This window comes from Ornithorhynchus anatinus, chromosome 2, assembly GCF_004115215.2.
Source record: "Ornithorhynchus anatinus isolate Pmale09 chromosome 2, mOrnAna1.pri.v4, whole genome shotgun sequence".
In the NCBI taxonomy this organism is placed as follows: domain Eukaryota; kingdom Metazoa; phylum Chordata; class Mammalia; order Monotremata; family Ornithorhynchidae; genus Ornithorhynchus; species Ornithorhynchus anatinus.
This window is the reverse complement of record NC_041729.1, coordinates 139,272,693-139,293,107: the sequence shown is the minus strand read 5'-3', so window position 1 is coordinate 139,293,107 and position 20,415 is coordinate 139,272,693. Positions and strand designations below refer to the sequence as shown.

Here is a 20,415-nt window from a genome sequence, read left to right as displayed (position 1 = left end):
ACTTGTAGCAGATTGCCTTCCCCTTGCTAGCCACTGCCCAAGCTAGGAATGAATGGGTAGGCCTCTGCTTGACTCTCTCTCCCATAGCCGAAACTGGTAGAGTACTGGAAACTCTCCAGGTGTGACCCTGAGAGGGACCTAAGAGAAGTACTCTGCTAAATCAAGCAGTCAATAAAAGTCGTTAAGTTCTTACTGTGTATATTTATTGTTTGTATTTATTGAATGCTTAGGAGAGTACAGTGGAGTAAGTAATAATAATAATTATGGAATTCATTTAGCACTTACTAATTATTGAGCACTATTCTAAACATCAAAAGTTAATCAGGTTGGACATAATCTGTCCCACATGGTGCTCAGAGTCTAAGTAAATATGGTCCCTGCCCTCAGGAGATTACAGTCTAGCAGAGGAGACAGACACTAAAATAGGAAAGGAGAGTATAGAGTATAGAGAATAGGAGAATATAGAAGTGCTGTGGGAGTGGGATGAGTGCCTAAATGCTTTGCGAGTATGTGCATAGATGATGCAGAAGGAAGAGATAATAAGGTGAGGGAATGGGAGATTAGTCTGGGAGGGCTTTCTGGAGGAGTTAAGATTCTAGAAGAACTTGGATGATTGAGAGAGTGGTGGTCTGTTAAATATGAAGAGGGAGAGAATTCCAGGTAAGAGGGGGTATATGAGCTAGGGAACAGTGGTGAGAGAGATGTGATCAAGGCACAGTGAGTAATTGGTGATAGAGGACCTAGTTGTAAGTGATGTGTTGTAGTGGGAGAGGAGTGAGGTTAGGTAGGAGAGAGAGAGCTGACTGAGGCAGTGGCTTAAAGCCATTGGTGGAGTTTCTGTTTGATGCAGAGATGGATGAGTTTTGGGTGGTTCCTGAGGAATGGGGAGACATGGACTGAATGATGGTTTTAGAAAAATGAATGGAGCAGCAGAATGAAGTTTGGATTGGAACAGGGAAAGGTGGGCAACGGGGAGGACAGGGAGGATAGCAGTTTGGGTGGAGAAGTAGTGTATTCTAGAGATGATGTGAACGTAGAACAGACAAGATGTGGTGACAGACTGAATATTCAGGTCGAAGAAGAAAAATTAGTTGAAGGTAGTGCCAAGGTTGTGGGCTTCTGAGACAGAGACGATGGTGGTGTTTTCTAAAGTGTTGGGAATGTTAGTGGGGAGGGAAGTTTGGGTGGGAAGATGAGATTTGTTTTGTTTTGTTTTGTTTTGTTAAGTTTTGAGGAGTCCTCAGAACATCTAAGTAGAGATGAGCTGGAGGCAGAAGGAAATGTGAGATTATAGATAAGGAGAGTGGTCAATATCCAGAGGAATTATTATAATAATAATAATTATATTTGTTAAGCACTTACTATATGTCAGGTACTGTACTAAGCACTGGGGTGGGTACAAGCAAATTGGGTTGGACACAGGCCCTGTCCCAAATGGGGCTCACAGTCTTTAGCCCCATTTTCCAGATGATAGAACTGAGGCATAGAGAAGTTAAGGGTCTTGCCCAACATCACACAGCAGATATGTGGAGGAGCCAAGATTAGAATTCAGGTCCTCTGACTCCAAAGCCCGTGTTCTTTAATAATAATAATGTTGGTATTTGTTAAGCGCTTACTATGTGCCGAGCACTGTTCTAAGCGCTGGGGTAGACATAGGGGAATCAGGTTGTCCCACATGGGGCTCACAGTCTTAATCCCCATTTTACAGATGAGGGAACTGAGGCACAGAGAAGTTAAGTGACTTGCCCCCAGTCACACAGCTGACAAGTGGCAGAGCTGGGATTCGAACTCATGAGCCCTGACTCCTATGCCCGTGCTCTTTCCACTGAGCCACGCTGCTCTAGGCCATGCTGCTTCCCTAAGCCCATTTTGTGGTAGTAGTAGGAGTAATAGCATTTCTTGAGCAGTAGTGTGCTAAGGACTAGAGAAGTATTAAAAAGTCAAGGGACATATTCCCTGTGGACAAAGTCCCTTCTCCCTTTCATCTTCCCTACAAGCTTAAACAAGTAACTCCACTTTCCTCTTCTTCCACTCCCTTCTGCTTCACCCTGACTTACTCTATTTGCTCTTCCCCATTTGGAGCCCCACAGAATTTATATACATATCTGTAATTTGTCTGTCTTCCCCCTCTATACTATAAGCTTGTTGGGGGCAGGGAATATCACTGTTTATTATGGTATTGTACTTTCCCAAGTGCTTAATACAGTGCTCTGCACACAGTAAGCGCTCAATAAATACAATTGAATGAATGAATGCATGAATGAAAGGTCACTGACCTTTGAGAGCCATTGGTTGAACAAACACCTAGCAAATGGACTGACATTTTAGAGCCATAAAACCATCACCATAAAGAAGTCAGACAAACACCAGGCTAGAGCCGGACTTGCATTCAAGCAGCTGGAGAAAGGGATATTTCAAATGGAAAATTACTTTTTTTATTATTTGTTAAGGATTAACTATGTTTCAGGCACTGAGGTAGATCAAGATAATCAGGTTGGACGCAGACCATGTCCCACGTGGAGCTCACAGTCTTACTTCCCATTTTACAGATGAGGAAAAGCACTTGGAATGTACAATTCAGCAACAGATGGAGACAATCCTTGTCCATTGATAGGCTTTTGCCCAAGGTCATACAGCAGGTAAGTATCAGTCAGAATTGGAATCCAGGTTTTCTGACTTCCAGGCCCATGCTCGTTCCACTAGGCCAAACTGCTTCTCTCACACCTCTAACCTGCTTCATCAGGGGTTTAGGGTGAAAGGGGGAGGTGGACTCGTTTTGGCAGTTGTGTGGAATTGGCAGCTTAGGAGGGAAAACAAACTTTGTTTTTGCTCCAGGTGGAATTAATCATTAAGGGCTGGTCTCAGAGGGTGAGAGGGAAACAGTGCAATTTTCATTTGGAGGTGCCATTCCACTATTTTTGCTGTGCTTGTTTGTGTATTTTCTGCTATGTGGTTTGCTGCATGGGGCTTCCTCCTACTCAGTTGGTGATGTACTGACATTCTGAGAGATTTTCCAGCACTTGCAAGGTCATTTGCACTGTTGTCTGCCCCTGGCTATTAATTTTTCCTAAAATATTCTCTCCATTCTTCTCCCTTTTTATTTGCTTTTCTGACTGATTCCAAATATCACTTTCACTTCACTGCTACCAATACCACTGGCTTTAGGAAAACTGTGTTAACACTGTAGGGAATTGCAGGTGTGATGCAGAGAGGAAATTGTCATAAGTGTCAAGATAGTGCTCCGTACACAAGTAAGCACTCATAATGTACCACTGATTTAGTGATTTAACAGTCAACGTTTCTGTACTCAAAAAGAGAATGGAACTAAAAATGCAGTGAGGATTCGAACCCAAGGTGGTGATGCAAGCAAGGAAAAGTTACACTCAGAGATAGTGCTAGATAGATCAGAAAAGGGAGGAATATGACCGAGTCCCCATTCACCTCCGGAGAGGTACGAGTGACACAATGACACCCCTCTCCAGTTTGGCTGTGCCTTTATTTACAACATATAGGAGAACTAGCCAATCACAAAAGAACTCGGACAAGTGTGTTTTCTTCAATGACAAAAGAGACTCTTCAAGCAGGCCTTAGCTGTTTTGGGTAAGAAGCAATCTCCTGTCCCCCGGAATTTGGAATTTGTGGATGTGATATACATCCCACCTGAAATGGGGGACTTCCTGAGACAAAAACAGAGTAATTTAGATCAAGAGCTGCTATGCTCAGAATGCTGTTTTTTACAGTTTCTGCCTAGGACAGAGAAGCAGTGTAGCCTGGTGAAAAGAGTCCAGGACCGAGAGTCCAGATACCTAAATTCTAATACTGGCTCTGCCACTTGTTTGCTGTGTGACTTTGGGCCAGCCACTTAACTCCTTAAGATATCAGTTTTGTCATCTGTAAAACTGAGTTAAGTATCCATTCTCTCTCTGTCTCAGACTATGAGCCCAACGTGGCACAAGGACTGTGTCTGATCTAATTTTCTTATATCTTCCCAGTAACTTGGCATGTAGTAAATGCTTAGCAAAACTAGAGAGCAAATTCCTCTTCTAGACTATAAGTTCCTTGTGGGCAGAAACTGTGTCTACCAGAGATGAACGTACTCTCCCAAAAGCTTAGTATAGTGCTTAGCACACAGAAAGGGCTCAGTAAATACCATTGATTGATTGATAAAATCTCATTCCTAAGAATCTAATTCACTTAACACTTGAGCCACTTTCCAGTGAGTCACTTCAGTGGAAAGGCATTACTGTCTGGTAACTCTCCAGACACCTGCTTGGTTAAATTAACTCCCAGACAACCCAATGCAGGTAAATTGGTTATCTGTAGGAGGTGGCCTGACTTTGCTTTGCAGTGCTCTACATCCTTCAAATAATGTTTAGCCCTTGAGCCAATTCCATTATTTATTGAGCACTTACGGTGTGCATAGCACCATACTAAGCACTTGGGAGAATCCAATATAACGGAGTTAGTAGGCATATTTCTGGCCCACGTGGAGCTTTCAGTCTAGAGGGAATATGCACTGTTCATCTAACGATGCTGAAAATGGAAGTTTGTGAACCAACTCAGAGTGGCAGGTTAACATACTTCAAGAGGCCTTTCCTGATTAAGCTCTCTTCCCCATCTTCTCCCTCCCCATGCCCACTTCCTTTCCCTTTTGCTTAATCTATGCACTTGTATCTGTGCTTTTTGGGCATCTGGTATTTGCTCCATCCTCAGCCCCACAATACTTCTGTGCATATCTATAAATTATTTATTCATATTAACGTCTGTCTCCCCCTGTAGCTGTAAGCTCCTTTTAGTATTTTCCCAAGCACTTAGTATAGTGCTCTGTACACAGTAAGCACTCAATAAATATCACTGACTGATTGACGGATAGACATCATTACAATGAATGTCAAACCCACACCATACATTTACAGACACTGGAAAACAGCAGTCCAATCCTTGTGCAGCTGGGCAGATCCAGGACCAGGAATGCACAGAATAAAGTTTCCTTCTGAGTTCAGATATTTTTTTTTCCCCCTTTGTTAACGGTATTTGTCAAATACTGTTCTAAGCACAGGGACAGGAACAAGTTAATTAGGTCAGACACAGTCCTTATCTCCCATGGGACTCACAGTCTAAGTAGGAAGGAGAACAAGTATTTAATCCCCAATTTACAGTTGGGGCAACTGAGGCACAGAGAAGTTAAGTAACTTGTCCAAGGTCACACAACAAGAAATTGGCAGAGCCGGGTTTAGAACTCAGGTCCTCTGACTCCCGCGCCCATGTTCTTTCCACTAGGCCAAGCTGCTTCTATTTTTGTCTGTGTTCCTCCCTGCTGCTTGGAAGCAGCTTGGATGAAACTCAAGTCACAAAATGAATGGCTGCTACAATCTGCTTCCACTGAGTGCAGAGCACTGAACTGAGCCTTTTAACTTTTGCAATTATGGCAGTTAGAGATGGGACCCCTGGCCCTAGAAGAGGGTGGATTTCAATGATATATGTAAATGTTTAAGGTTCCCATGGGGTGAACTTTTAGAGAGAAGCTTCAGTGATCTCTCAGTCAAAGTTCTTAAAGAGGTAGAAACCCTTCCTATCTCTTTTCCTCAGTCTTCTGACTTGGAAATCAGCAAAGCCTTGAATAAGCTAATCTCCTCAGTGTCAGTTGCCAGATGACATATCAGTCAATCAGTTACATTTATTGAGCACTTACTCTGTGCACAGCACTGTACTAAGCACTTGGGAGAGTCTTGTCTTAGGCTGTCGAGTCGTTTCTGACCCATAGAGACTCCATAGACATATCTCTCCAAAAACACCCACTTCCATCTGCAATTGTTCTGGTGGTGTATCCATAGAGTTTTCTTGGTAAAAATATGGAAGTGGTGTACCACTGCCTTTTCCATGGATTAAACTTGAGTCTCTGGCCTGGACTCTCTCCCTGACACTGCTGCCCAGCACAGGTGAGTTTTGACTTGTAGCAGATTGCTTTCCACTAGCTAGCCACTGACCAAGCTAAGAATGGAATGGGCATACCTCTGCTGACTTTCCTTCTCTTAACCTAGACTGGTAAAGTACTGGAAACTCTCCAGGTGTAATCCTAAGAGAGGAGCTTGGGAGAGTACAACACAATAATATATGACACATTCCCTGCCCACAGTGAGCTTACAGTCTAGAGGGGAAGACAGGCATTAATATAAACTACAGATACACACATACACACACACATATATGTGTGTATATCTACATACATACATATGTATGCACATATATACTTATGTTTTTGGGGGCTGGTTGTGGGTCAGTGAGTAAAGGGAGCAAGTCAAGATAAGAATTTCAGAGTTTTGCAGATGAAAGTAGAGGAGCTCGTTGTGGTCAGAGAGTGTCGATCAACTCTGTTATACTGTACTCCCTCAAATGCTTAGTACAGGTCTCCGCACACAGCAAGCACTCAATACATACCACTTCAAGTTTATCCTTTTGTGCTTTAACTCTGCTAAACAAAATTATTTCTCCATCCTTATTGACACCCATGCCCATTGCCCGTGTCCCCCTGCCTCCCTCATCCCTTACCCACAATGACCTGGCCACCTACTTTATTAAGAAAACTGACACCATCAGGTGTGATCTCCCTAAAAGTCTCCCCTGCCCCTCCTCAGTCCCTACCATCCTCTGCCCTTTCTTCAACTCTCCCACCTTTCCCAGCAGTAGCTCTAGAGGAGATCTCCTGCCTTCTTTCAAAATCCACCCCCTCCACCTGCACATCCAACCGTATTCCTTCGCACCTTAACAGAACACTTGCCCCCTCACTTCTTTCCTCCCTGTCACCTTCAACTGTTCTCTCTCCAGTGCCTTCTTTTGTACTGTTTCCAAACATGCCCATATTTCCCCTATCCTAAAACAACCCCTCCCTTGACCCAACGACTCTCTCTAGTTATTTCCCCATCTCCTTCCCTACAATTCCTCTCCAAACTCCTTGAGTGAGTTATCTACACCTGCTGTCCTAAGTTCCTCTCCTCCAGTTCTCTCCTTGAACCCTCCAATCTAGCTTCTGTCCCCTTCGCGCCACTGAACCACCCTCTCGAAAGTCACAAATGATCTCCTTCCTGCCAAATCCATTGGGCTCTACTCCATCCTCATCCTCCTTGACCTCTCAGCTGCCTTCGACACTGTCAACCTCCCTCTTCTCCTGGAAAAATTATCCCACCTCAGCTTCACTGACACTATCTTCCCCTGGTACTCCTCCTATCTCTCCAGCCCCTCATTCTCAATCTCTTTCCTCCTCTGCCTCCCACCCTTAACTGTGGGTGTCTCTCAAGGTTCAGTTTTGGGTCCCCTTATATTCTCCATCTACACCCACTCCCTTGGAGAACTCATTCACTCCCATGGCTTCAACTACTACCTCTATGCGGGTGACATCCAAATCTACATCTTCCGTTCCGACAAGGAGGGGCAAGGGAGATTTTCAGTTTTCTTAATAAAGTAGGTGGCTACCTCTTTGGGGGCAAGGATGTGGGAGGCAGGAGGACAGAGGGTTAAGGAGGGAATTAAATGTCTGGAACGACTGATGAGGACAATGGATGTGGGTGTCAATAAGGGTGAAGAAATAATTTTTCTGGGCAGAGGCGAGAGCAGAGTTAAAGCACATAAAGAGAAACTTGAAGAGGACAAAGTAGGCCTATCTAGATTTCCTCCAACAGCGCTCTGTGGCTTGTACACAAAAGCAAAGGAGATGGACTGTGGAGGTGATGCAGGGCTGTGGGCTAGTGGTATGAGATCAACGATAGGATAGGGGAGCGAGTTCCCCCTCCACGCCCCATCGCCCCAACTCGCTCCATTTGTTCTATCCTTCCCCCCACATATTTATAATCACAATTCTATTTATTTTCTTTAATGATGTGAATATATCTATAATTCTATTTATTTATAATGATGCTTCTGATGTCTGTTTGCTTGTTTTGATGTCTGTCTCCCCTCTTCCCAAGCGCTTAGTACAATGCTCTGCACACAGCAAGCGCTCACTAAATACGATTGAATGAATGAGTGGAGTTCAGTAGAGAGGGTGGTGCTGAGAGCATCAATGTCTATCTCTCCCTCTAGACTGTAAGCTCACTGTGGGTAGGGAATGTGTCTGTATATTGTTATATGGTACTCCCAAGCACTTAGTTCAGTGCCCTGCAAACAGTAAGCCCTGTAAACCCATTATTGGGTAGGGATTGTCTCTATTTGTTGCTGAATTGTACTTTCCAAGCCCTTAGTACAGTGCTCTGCACACAGTAAGCACTCAATAAATGCGATTGAATGAATGAATGAAATCCCTCTAATCCAACCACAACCTCCTCACCTGCCTGATCTCCCATACACTTCAACCCCACAAATCTGTCCTGGTCCTTGGCAGAAAACTTGGATCCTTGGACCTCTTTCAGTATTCTAAAGTCATCATGCTCCATTTGGTCTTCAATCCCAAACTACATTCTTTTGAAACATAAATTAATACTCTCAACAAGATTCTCTCAACTGAACCCAACTCCCTCTCTCCTTACTTTCTCTCAGCCAATGTTGCACCACTACCGTGCAACCCTGGATCACCTGCACAGTTTGCTTCCTCTACTCCTGTGCTTGAGCTGTGGAGCACTGCAGGTGGAATCCAGACACCTGGCTGACTTAATCAATCTAAAATTCATCATCAGCTGCTTTAATTCTGCCCTCTCCTCTACCCAACAACAATATTTTTCACTTCTATTGACTCCCATCGCCCCTGCCAGCTGTTCCAGATGGTTGCCCCCCTCTTCAAGCTCCCTGTCCCCCGCCCCCTCTTTCTCTTTCCTCTAATGACCTGGCTATATACTTTATTGATAAAATTGAAATCATCAATACTGTACTAAAAATAGCTGTAAATGATAATCGGATCAAACACACAATGCCAGTCCTGCCCCACCTGGGGCACAGAGCCTATGAAGGAGGAAGAAAAGATACTTTATCCCCATTTTGCAAATGAGGAAACTGAGACACAAATAAATTGAGTTTTTTTACATTAATCCCCAGGCAATGGCAGAGCTGGAACTAGCATTCTTGCCACCCATCTCCCAGTCCTGAGCTCTCCACCAAAAATATCCTCCTCTTCAGACCAAAATATCCAGATTGTCCCCAGGCTGTGGTACATGCCCTTACTACCTTAGAACTGTTCATCTCCTCTTCACAGACTCTTCCAAAATTCTCCCTGTCCTGTCCTGCAAAAAGCCCTCTCAGTTTAACTCCACCCTTCTGTAGTTGCTCAATCATGCTTTGCCTCTCTACCTCATGGTACTTAATGTTTATGTGTCTGTTATTTGTGAAGTAGCAACCATACTGAGGGTGGTGATAGATGACTGCTTGACACTGGATGACTAACTGGCTGATAGATGACTAATTGACAGAATGACTGATGATGACCAAGTGATAAAATGACTGAATGGCACTGTCTGATTGGCTATTGGATTGACTGTCTGTCTGACATGGGCTGATTGACTGACTGATAGATAATTGACTTATTGACACTGACTGACTGACTGATAGATGACTGACTGCCAAACACTGAATGGCTAATTGACAGATTGAGCAGTGATGGAACGACTGAATGGCACTGACTGAGTGACTGGCTGATTGAATGACAGTCTGACTGTATACCGTGTCCATGACCATATACTCAATTACTCAATATATCTTCCTTCATGGCTGAATTCCAGCCAGCAAAAAAAAAAAAAATCACTATCTCCTGAAGTCCTGTCAGTAAATGTGAGTTTGATGGCGAAACCCCAAAAAATCCAGTGAGAAGGAACTCAGAAGAGAAGGTGATGATAAATATGATGTCCTCCTCCATGCTGGAAGATCTAATTCTTCTAGGAAGAAGAGTGGGGTCCCTCTCTCTTTTGTCCCTATACCTCCACCACTCACTTCAGGTGGACGGGCATCAGGAGCCATTGTGAGGTTGGTAGTGGAAGAAGGCTAGCAATGTCTGGGAAAATTGAAATGCCTGAACCTTCCTCTTTCCATTATGCTGATGGCACTGGCTTTAGGGAAGGATGCCTGCACTGACAGTAGAACACATGGAAGCCCATTACTGGAGCCAAGAGCAGGAGGACACATCTACCACTGGGTCCTCAGCAGGGACATCACCAGGCAGGAGAAGCAAAGCATGATTGAGCAACTACAGAAGGGTGCAGTTAAGCTGAGAGGGCTTTTTGCAGGACAGGCCAGGGAGAATTTTGGAAGAGTCTGTGAAGAGGAGATGAACAGTTCTAAGGTAGTAAGGGCATGTACCACAGCCTGGGGACAATCTGGATATTTTGGTCTGAAGAGGAAGATATTTTTGGTGGAGAGCTCAGGACTGGGAGCCCTATCCCTCCTTCCTGATTTCTTTTGGGTGGTGTAACTGGTGGCCATGACCAGTGTCCAGTTGGTGGGAGGAAGAGTCATTTACCTGTCATTTAAAATTCAAATCCATACCTGTCTGTCAGTAGATTTCTCTTGGCTTCTGTCTAATTTCCTTCATACCCCATCCCAGGGATTCTGGTCAGTTCTGCCACTCCTATCAGACTGAAGAGGATGGCAGTTTTCCAGTTTTATAGAGCAGATTCCAGGGAGTGAAATGCTAAAGGGGCCCCAGGACCACATGTCTGACCTTGATCTGCCCTCTGTCTCCTGCAGGCCTAGAAGAAACCCAGGGTTGGAAAGATTCCTTGAGAGTCAACTGAATCCTCCATCCAAAGACCATCAGGCCAGACTGTTATCTACAAATTTAGGGAGGGTTCGTTTAGTCGATGAACAGATGAAAGACTCTGAGAGAATGGGTCAAGGAACAGAGCAGTAGGAAAGCGGCGAGCAGCCCGTTCACCCAGGCGGGGTCCAAGTGACTGCAACGTCCCGATCCCAGGCTGCCCTGCCAGCTTTATTGGTATGGTGGAACAATAGGTGCATATGGGACAGTAGCCAATCAGTAAGCACTTCCATGATCACCTCACACCCGAGCGGTTCCCATCACACTGGACCAGCCCGTACAAAAATGAGGTTTGGAAATGGTGCGCATGGGAAGGAGTCATTTTGCAGTTCACATGGCGTAGGTCCCATGACACGGGCTTGAGGCTGACCTCACCATTGTCATTTTGAGGCAGTCTGCAACAGTCTCCCCTCTGCGTCCTCAGGGCCAAGAGACTTTTCCGAGAGACCCACCAGGGGTCCTGGCTGTTATCGGGGTGAGGGTGAGCAAGCAGCCGGAACCTGTAACCCACCCTGAAGTGCCCAGAAGAGGACACAATCCAGAGATGCAACAAGGAAAACACAAAAATATACAACCAGCACAGTCAAGGAAATGCAGCTCATCTAGCCAAGGACTGATGAAGCTGTAGAAGTGGGACACGGGTGGCCTGCAGGGATGGAGGCGCTGAGAGAAGACACGGGGCAGCTGTCAGCGTGGGAGGCGATGGTGCAGGTCCTGGGGGAAGTCACCACAGGGACATCTACAACAGCTGCTTTCACTTGCGAATGATGGATCCGTGCCAAGCACTTGGCAACACAAACTGCAGAGAAAGTGGTTAAGAGAGAACATGAGCAACCACGAGGGCAGTACAGGTCCTTGCAGGGAAAGCCTCAACTCAGCCCGTCAGGTAATCCACGATGACCAGGGCATGGCAGAAGTCCTCAGCATATCGGCTAAGGCCCTGTCCCCAAATGGGAAGACTTGTGGATCCACTGACAAACAGTGAACAGGGCTGAACGAGGAGGATGGGGTGGCCGTCAGGGACACAGAAGTACCCATCCCATTTGGTAGCCTCATACTTGGTCCACAACAAGACCCTCTCCTCAGCAGTAACAGGCGGGGTGTCAGTCAACAGGGTCGCGTCTGCGTCAAGCGCAGCCACTACCGTTTTGTCTTGGACAGGGTCCCGAGCAGCCACCCTAGCGGCATGGTCTGCCCTGGCATTACCCAGGCTCAGAGTCTTAGGACTCCGTGTGAGCTCAGACATTGTTGGCGGCCACTGCAACAGGTTCCGCCAGAGCCTGAAGCAGGCCTGCGATGAGGTTGCCGCGGGCAATAGGCCGTCCAGCTGAAGCGACATAACCACGGGCTCGCCAAAGGGCCCCGGTGGCCTGGCAAACTCCAAAGGCATAGGGAGAGACCGTGTAGACATTCACATGGCAGCCCGCCACCAAAAGTAGCGCCCGAGTAAGAGCTATTAGTTCTGCAACCTAAGAGCTATAGGAAGGAGGTAAAGCGATCAACCAGAGGGTACCGGTGGAGGTAACAACTGTGGCCCAGAGAACCAGACCCCACCCTCCATGTGGGAGGAACCATCTGTGAAGAGCTCAAGGTCAGGGTACAGTAGAGGTACGTCCGTTAAGTCAGGCCAAGCCATGGCTACTGGCTACTTTTGACCTGGGCCTGGATAACAGGATCCACCTGTAGGGACTGGCAGAATGAGAAAGTGCCCAGTCAAATTATATCCCAATTAAATGGTCTTCTAGGAACCTATCGCTCCCCGCGGAACAATGGAATACCCTACCCGGCCTCAAAGACAGAATTGCTGAATTCACCTTATCAGAAAGCATACCCACCCACACACATGAAAATTTCCAAACCTCTCTTCCCAAACGGCTTTTTGTACAACTACAAATTATTGCAGGTTAAGATACCATCTTTGCCTTGCAAGAATCGTCCAACTTTGCATTTCAAGAGTTTTCCTAACACCACCACATGAACTTTGATTAAACTAAATGCTCTCTGGCAAGACTATCGAGTGAACTGTGCAAATTTACAGTAGTGCTTAATCCAAATGTAATTTCTCCTTGTGAATATTCCAATAAGGACAGTACACAACCTTTTCCTGAATAAAAATGCTTGCCAAAGCTCAGGAAGTGAACATTTTGCTATGCAAACAACTTGAAGAAACTGCACCTTTTAAAAGGTATACAATCTCAATTGACTCCTGTACTTCCAAGGTTATAAAGTTTGGAACATTTACATCTTGTTTTCTAAAGGCACATGCTTTTAAGTAAAAAAGCAGATTTTTCAATTAGTTTGGTTCAAAGAAGAAACAAAAACAACACATAGATTCTTTACAACATGTTGGTAGGAAATTTGGTAGGCCAAATGATAAGATTCTGTAATCCCAATTTCACCCCATTACTTTTCCTAGATTTGCTTTTCAGACTTATGTACATTTAAAAATCCCTCATACTTTTCTTATTCCTACTGTTTAGGATAAAGTTCCATTTGGTACCTGAATTGAACTTACAAAAAACAAACTTCCAGCATTACAGTTATAGTTACAAGAACATATTCACATGAAAAAAAAATTAAGACAAAAATCTTAAAGGCTAAGAGACTCTAGCCTCTAGCCAAAGGTACTACCTTTGGAATACCTATTACACATTAAATTCTGCTAGCTTAGTTAGTAAGCATAGAATTGTTCTTTAAATTTCTTTAAACTGGGGTGCACCAAAGAGACAGCATTTGACTGCCTTATTTTCTGATATATTTTCTGCCACCCCAAAACATCCTTCTTCTAAGGAGACTTATGCTAGGGGAATGTCAGGAAGAATTCAAAGGGCAGGGATCATGTACAGATTTTGGTTCTAAAATCTTTGTATTTCGAATTTTTACATAGTTTTCCTCTAAGTTATTGGGAAGAAAACTAAGTCACTTTCCTTTGAGCAAATTTACCCTCCACCAAGTGAGGGGAAAGGGGTAATGATGAATATCGACCTTATAAGGGGTTGCCTGGTACCTAAACCTGGTACCTAAACCCATTGGAAAAGAACCTTTACTCAGGTCAAATACCTGTTTTCTAATCTTCCCAATACTGCATTTCCCAAGAAAGATGAACTGTTCTAAAGGGAAGTTTTTCCACTTTCCTGGACAGAGAAGATTAGTTAATAGAAATATATGTATATACGTATATATATATATATATATGTATATATATATATATATATATATATTTACACTGTTGAACGAAAGGGTAGTTCTTGAATTGAAAGGGACTTTTATCCTCAAAACCCCTGTAAAGCTGGTGATTTGCTTTGCCTTTTTCCGAAACTTTTTACCTAATCTTAATCTCACCACAACATTCAGAGGCTGTGACTACACAGCACAGAAGAGAAAGGAAAAGCAAAAGAGAAGAGACCCACACCCCCAGGAGCTGCGCAGCCAGTCCCACCATTCTCTGGACGAGCCAGGGGCACCTGGCAGGCAGGGGGGCGGAGCATACCGCAGGAAGGGTGTGGATAGCCCTTTCATTGCCACCCGACTCGTTCTGGTAATTAATCGAACGGATCACCAGGTCCATCCCGAGGACCGGGGCAAGGCCATGCCAGAAGACGCCCCGTGTGGAAAATTCGGGCCCGAGGGTCCAAGAGACAGGAGACCTGAGGCTGGCAGCGGGCGTGAGGAAACTTACAAGGGGGGAGAAAGGCAAGAAGCAATTCTAAGGCTGAGGCGTCAAAAGTATCCCCCTCTGCCCAAAAGTAAAGACCTTTTTCATTGGTTAAATGTTCCAAGTCTTGGCAACACCAAATTAGTTTCGCCTTGGTCATTCCCTCTCTCTCTCTCTCTCTCTCTCTCTCTCTATCTCTTTTTCTTTTGAGGAAGGCAACCCATCTTCCATGATTCCGAAACATGGGTAATGCACTGATCTGGCTCGAGGTGACCACTCCTCATTTGGTCCAGACAGCCTTACCAATGAGGACACTTGGACAGTTCCACTGGACAGCCATACTGGGGCTCTCAGTATTCAATGTCGGCCAGGGTCCGTGATCCCCTTCGACTACACCTGCAAAGGAGTTTTTCCCAACGTCAGCCCGGGTCCTTGACCCCTTGATGTTTCACCCAAATTTGGGAGCCTCCCCACCAGAGGACTCACAGGGCTTCCCTAAAAGTGGGGTTTGGGCTTATCAGTAGACTAGTCTTCCCTAGCAGGTGTTGGTCAGAGTGGGGATAACTCACCGTCCCACCTTCCCTCGTGCGGAATCAGTCAGTCAACATGACCGGGTCCCTGTTTGGGTGACAAAATTGTTATTGACAAATTTAGGGAGGGTTCGTTTAGTCAATGAAGAGACGAAAGACTCCGAGAGAATGGGTCAAAGAACAGAAATGTAGGAAACCGGCGAGCAGCCAGTTCATCCCAGCAGGGTCCGAGTGACTGCAGCGCCCTGATGCCAGGCCACCCTGCCAGCTTTATTGGTACAGCGGAACCCCGTGCTGGCACAGGGCGCCCAATCGGAGCTAGGCACATGTGGGACAGTAGCCAATCAGTAAGCACTTCCATGATCGCGTGACACCTGACCGGCCCAAGCAAAAGTGGTGCACGAGGCACACGCACGAAAGAGTCATTTTGCAGTTCACGTGGCACAGTGATTTTGCAGTTCATGTGGCGCAGGTCCCATGACACGGTCTTGAGCCTGGCCTTACCATCACCATCTTGAGGTGGTCCACAACAAGACCCCGCTTCCAGGAGAGATACCCAATTGTCCACACCCCTCAGCTTGCTGGGAGGATATTTATGAGTGAAGCTCAACTCCAGAGCTGGACATAGAGGGAAGTATGGAAAGCTTGGGGTCAGAAGACTTGTTTGACAAGCTTAGGGAGACTAAGAGGAGTGTGTGGCACCACCTGCTTCTCTATTGAACCCCTGGGAGCCCCTCCAGGTTATCTGGTGGTACCTTCCTAGTTCAGCAGGCATGTCCCCAACTCTGTACTAGCAATCTTCCCAAGCATTCCTGAATGGTGAGGTAAGCATTTTGGTAGTGGAAAACTGAGTCATCAGGAATGGATATACTGCCTTCCTGGGTAGTCTTAAGGAATGGAGATCCCAAACCTAATGGTTACAGATTCATTCATTCATTTATTCAATCGTATTTATCAAGCACTTACTGTGTGGAGAGCACTGAACTAAGCACTTGGAAGAGTACAATACAACAATTAACAATCACATTCCCTGCCCATAGCAACCTTAGAGTCTAAAGGGGGAGAGAGAGACATCATTACAAATAAATAAAATGGGTGTGTACATAAGTGCTGTGGGGCTGGGATGGGGGAAGAGCAAAGGGAGCAAGTCAGGGCAATGCAGAAGGGAGTGGATTCATTCATTCATTCATTCATTCAATAGTATTTATTGAGCACTTACTATGTGCAGAGCACTGTACTAAGTGTTTGGAGTGTACAATTTGGCAACAGATAGAGACAATCCCTGCCCAGTAACGGATTTACAGTCTAATGACACTGGTAGACCGGAAGGGGGGAGGGGAGGGAAGGGACTACCTAGGGAATGTGGTCTTTGAGGTGGGTTTACGGTATCTGCACTCTAATCCTCCTTCTCTAGGCTCTTTGTGGATCAGGAATAATGTATCAAAGTCCTTGAAACCCTACCTGGTGCTGAGTACAGTGCCCTGCACCCTGTAAACTCATAATCAGTGTATTATTGATAGCACTGAAGCCAGGCTCCTGATAAATTGCTTTCTGGCGCCTTGGTAGTGAACCTGTGAAACAGGATATCAATTTATTACACTTTCTGCTCATTGTTTTCTCACTTGACCTTTAACTCTGCCAACACAATTAGCAATTGCTGAGTTTCTGCTGGGCAGGCAGGGGAAAGCTGGCAAGGAGAGCTAGCATGGATATGGGTTGGCACTCTAGATGCCTCAGAGTGAGGGATGGGTAAGTCTCCTTGAGCCCTCTGCTGGAGCCTAGCAAAAGATATCCCCATCCTCTGACACCCTCTGGTATCCCCACCCTACCAGAATATCTGGAACTGCAGCTCCCAGCAGCACCCACCACGACTTTCATCCATAATTCCCACCCCTTCTTGGAAGGCATGCTCAACATATTGAAAGTTTGGTCCAAGACTGGAGTGGCTATCCTCAGCCAGGAATCGATCAGCACTGGGCCGGGTTGACCTAGGCAGGGAAAACCCAGGTAGGTGGGGACCAGCTGCCACCCCCAGCCAAGAACTCTTTGTTCTCTCCTTATCATGAGAGATGTTCCCTGGCACAGACCATACAAAGAACCATGGACAGGCGAGGCTTGGTCTGAGAAGGGAAAGAGTAGCTTGTGTGGAAGGAGGTGGGAAGGTGGGGGGTGAGAGTTGAGTGAGATAAGAATAGGAGATACACAGTAGCTGGTTCTAATTCTGAGTTGGCTAATGAATTGATCTAGTGGGCTGTGGCCATTCTCAGTGACTTTAACCCAGCCAAGTGCCCAACACCACAGCAACTTACATTGCATTGTTGGGTGAAGCATGCTGCTCACGATATTCTTCCTTTCCTCCATCTCCACCCCATACAAACCCCATCCTCCCCACTCATGTTCCCAGCTCAGAGTTTTTCTGTCCCCATTCCCTGTATCGAGAGCTCGGCCATCCCATCTCCGAGGTTCCCTCAACACTCTCCCCAGCCTTGGCTCTCCTATTCTACCCATCAGGCCATTCTGATAAATGGAATGTCAATCAAAAGCATTTTTCCAGGAAGTTGTGGAACCCACTGGTCTTAAAAGGCAGTAACCTCAGTGATTCCTGCTGCTCTCACAGACCCACAGGGGCTGGGTAGGTGCGGATCCTGCCCTACCCACCTATCTGCCTGCCTGCCTTCCTGACCTGCCCATCTATCTACCCATCTTTCTACCTGCCTATATACTCCACCATCTACCTGTCCTGCACAGTATCACTGCTTTGTCTGCCTACCTGCTCTTCCTGCCTACCTACACTGCCTGCCTAACTGACCTGCCTGACAACGATATGGGACCCCTGCCAGACACTGCACAAGTAGCACTCCCAATATAAACAAACTTCCTCTTTGTCCCTGATATGCCCTTTGCTTGCCCAGGAGCCAATAAAGAGCACCCAAGATACCTCAGAATCTAGGCAACTGGAGGGCAGTACTGCAGTCCAGGTCAGTGGAAAGGAGGCATCTTTGCTCAACAGCTGGCTCGATATTCTACTTGTCAACCCAACTCCCGGAGCCAAGAGGCAGTGGGCAGGAAGGAACCAATTTGGCATCATGTCCCCCTTGGTGAGTCTACCCACAGTCGTTACTGGAAAAAGGGAGAGGAGATAGGGGGCTTAGGTCCAACATGGTGCTGAAGCTGTGCCAAAACCTAACTGGTACAGCCAAGATTCCTCCTTTCTTTGGGGCAGGAGGGGTGCAAGGGACAGGCTGGAAGGGGACAAGGGAGAAGAGCAGAAGTGCCAGATCCTCTAATCTTCCTTAACTGGCTGCCATCCTGCCTGAGCTCTGGGGAAAGAGAGAGGCTAGCACATAATTCATTCATTCATTTATTCAATCATATTTATTGAGCACTCACTATGTGCAAAGCACTGTACTCAGTGCTTGGGAGAGTACAATATAACAATAAACAGTTCCAGGACAGAGGCAGTACATGGCCAAGACTTTGGTGGCTAGATGGAAGAAATTGAGGTGCAGTGAGAGGTTTAGCGTTAAAAGAGCAAAGTGTGTGGGGTGGGTTGCAGTAGGAGAGTAGTGAGGTGAGGTAGGAGGGGGGATTGAGTACTTTAAAGCCAATGGTGAGGAGTTTTTGTTTAATACAGAGGTGCTTGATGTGGAGGTAGATGGGCAACTACTGGAGGTTCTTGAGGAGTGGGGAAGCATGTGCTGAACTTTTTTGTAGAAAAATGATCTGGGGCAACAGAGTTAAGTCTGGACTGGAGTGGGGAGAGACAGCAAGCAGGGAGGTCAGCAGGGAGACCGATACAGTAATCAAGGTTGGATAGGATAAGTGCTTGGATTAACATGTTAGCAGTTTGGTTGGAGAGGAAAGGGCAGATCTTAGTGATATGAAGGTGAAACCAACAGGATTTAGTAATGGATTGAATATGTATGTTGAATGAGAGAGAGGAGTCAAAAATAATCCCAAGGTTACAGCCTTATAAGGCAGAAATGATGGTGGTGCCATCTATGGTCATGAGAAAGTGAGTGAAAGGACAGGGGGTTTTGTGGAAGGTAATACTACCTGGGCAATATGCAGGGAACACTGAAAAGTGGGTAGCTGCTCTGACTTGGGTTCCAAATGCTCAAGGTTAGCCCAGATCCCCCCATCACCCACTGAATGGACCTAGGTGAGGACAGCAAAAGCTAGTGGGGCACCCGTCCTCCCTACTTCAAGCCCTAGACATTGAGGCAGTGACCTTGGAGGTCCCCCTGGAGGAACTGGAGATCCATGGGCCTCTGGACAGGTGAAACAATGACTGCCCTTTCCCAACCCACAGTAAATCTCAACTAATTTAGGTTGGGATGGGGGCAGGACACGTCTGAGATGACTGGGATGGGAATTCTGGGATTCTGGTGGCCAGGGGAGTCTGCTCAGCTGGATCAGAACCTCACTCCATCCACATCTTCCTCTGCCTACTTCCAGGTCTTTTCTTGCTCATTTTTCTGGGATTCCTGGGATTCCTGGGGTTCTACTCCCATCAGCTTCCAGTGGTACAGGGTCATGGGGAGTAAGGTCCTAAGAAACATACCCTGGGACAGGCACGCAAAGGGTAGGAGGGCATCAGTGATGGACATATTTGTCATATTTGTATTTTTGGAACACTCCTTGCCTGAAGGGGTGCAGGGGAAAGCCCAGGATGGGACAGGGGTGGGATGGGAGGCGGTAGGGGTGGGAAGTGGAGGAGCAAACCTTAGTGAGAGCCCAGACTGGGTAAGAAGCACGGACCACCCTTCAGAGCCCGAGCTAGTGGCAGTGGAGCAGAAGAGTGGCCCAGGCTCTGGACTAGTAATCCTTCAGCTAGGTGGTCTCCTCCTAGTCCCTGTCTGGACTTCCCAGCCTTCTTTTTGTCTGTTCATTGCAGTCTCTGATGGGCTCCAACCAAAAAGTGGTCCTGTTGTGTGGGTTTTTGTCCACTGGTGGTGACTTGTTCAGTGCCTGCAATTTGGTTTATGGTGTTCGTATTTTTCTACCTTTGTGGGTGTATCTTACAGGTCCCTCTAGAACAAGGTGTCTCCTCCTTCTTCTGTCGCTGGATATGTGAATGGTGTGAGTGAGAGTATGAGGGTATGAAATGTATATGTATATGTGTAGAGAGGCATGGGTATGTGTGAGCGTTGGGGGTGGGGGGATGGCGGAGGTGCTTGTGTGGATGTAAGTGTATGTTCTTGCATGGTGGGAATGTGGGAGCATGGGTGTGTGTGTGTGTGTGTGTGTGTGTGTGTGTATGTGTGCACATTTGAGCTGTGGCTTTTACTTCAGATGATCAGCCCCTCGAAGGCAGGGGCCAGTCAGGCAGGGGAGAGTCTGGGAATGGGCAGGAGCTGACCTGTTGACTTGCTCTCTGTCTTTCCAGGAGCCCAGGAAGACACCCAGTAGTTTGGCCTCCATGCTGAGAACCAGACCATTCAGAGGTGTGAGTCTTCTCCCTCTGACCTGGCTGGGGTGGAGCGGTGGATCTGGCT

The 20,415-nt window shown here is 46.4% G+C and overlaps 1 non-coding gene across 1 annotated transcript; it reads right to left on the bottom strand.

The window, feature by feature from the left end:
- On the bottom strand, positions 1-137 carry LOC114809388. Its single transcript, XR_003757175.1, has one exon. It is a non-coding gene; the product is annotated as a small nucleolar RNA SNORA7 (small nucleolar RNA).
- Positions 138-20,415: the final 20,278 nt, after the last annotated feature.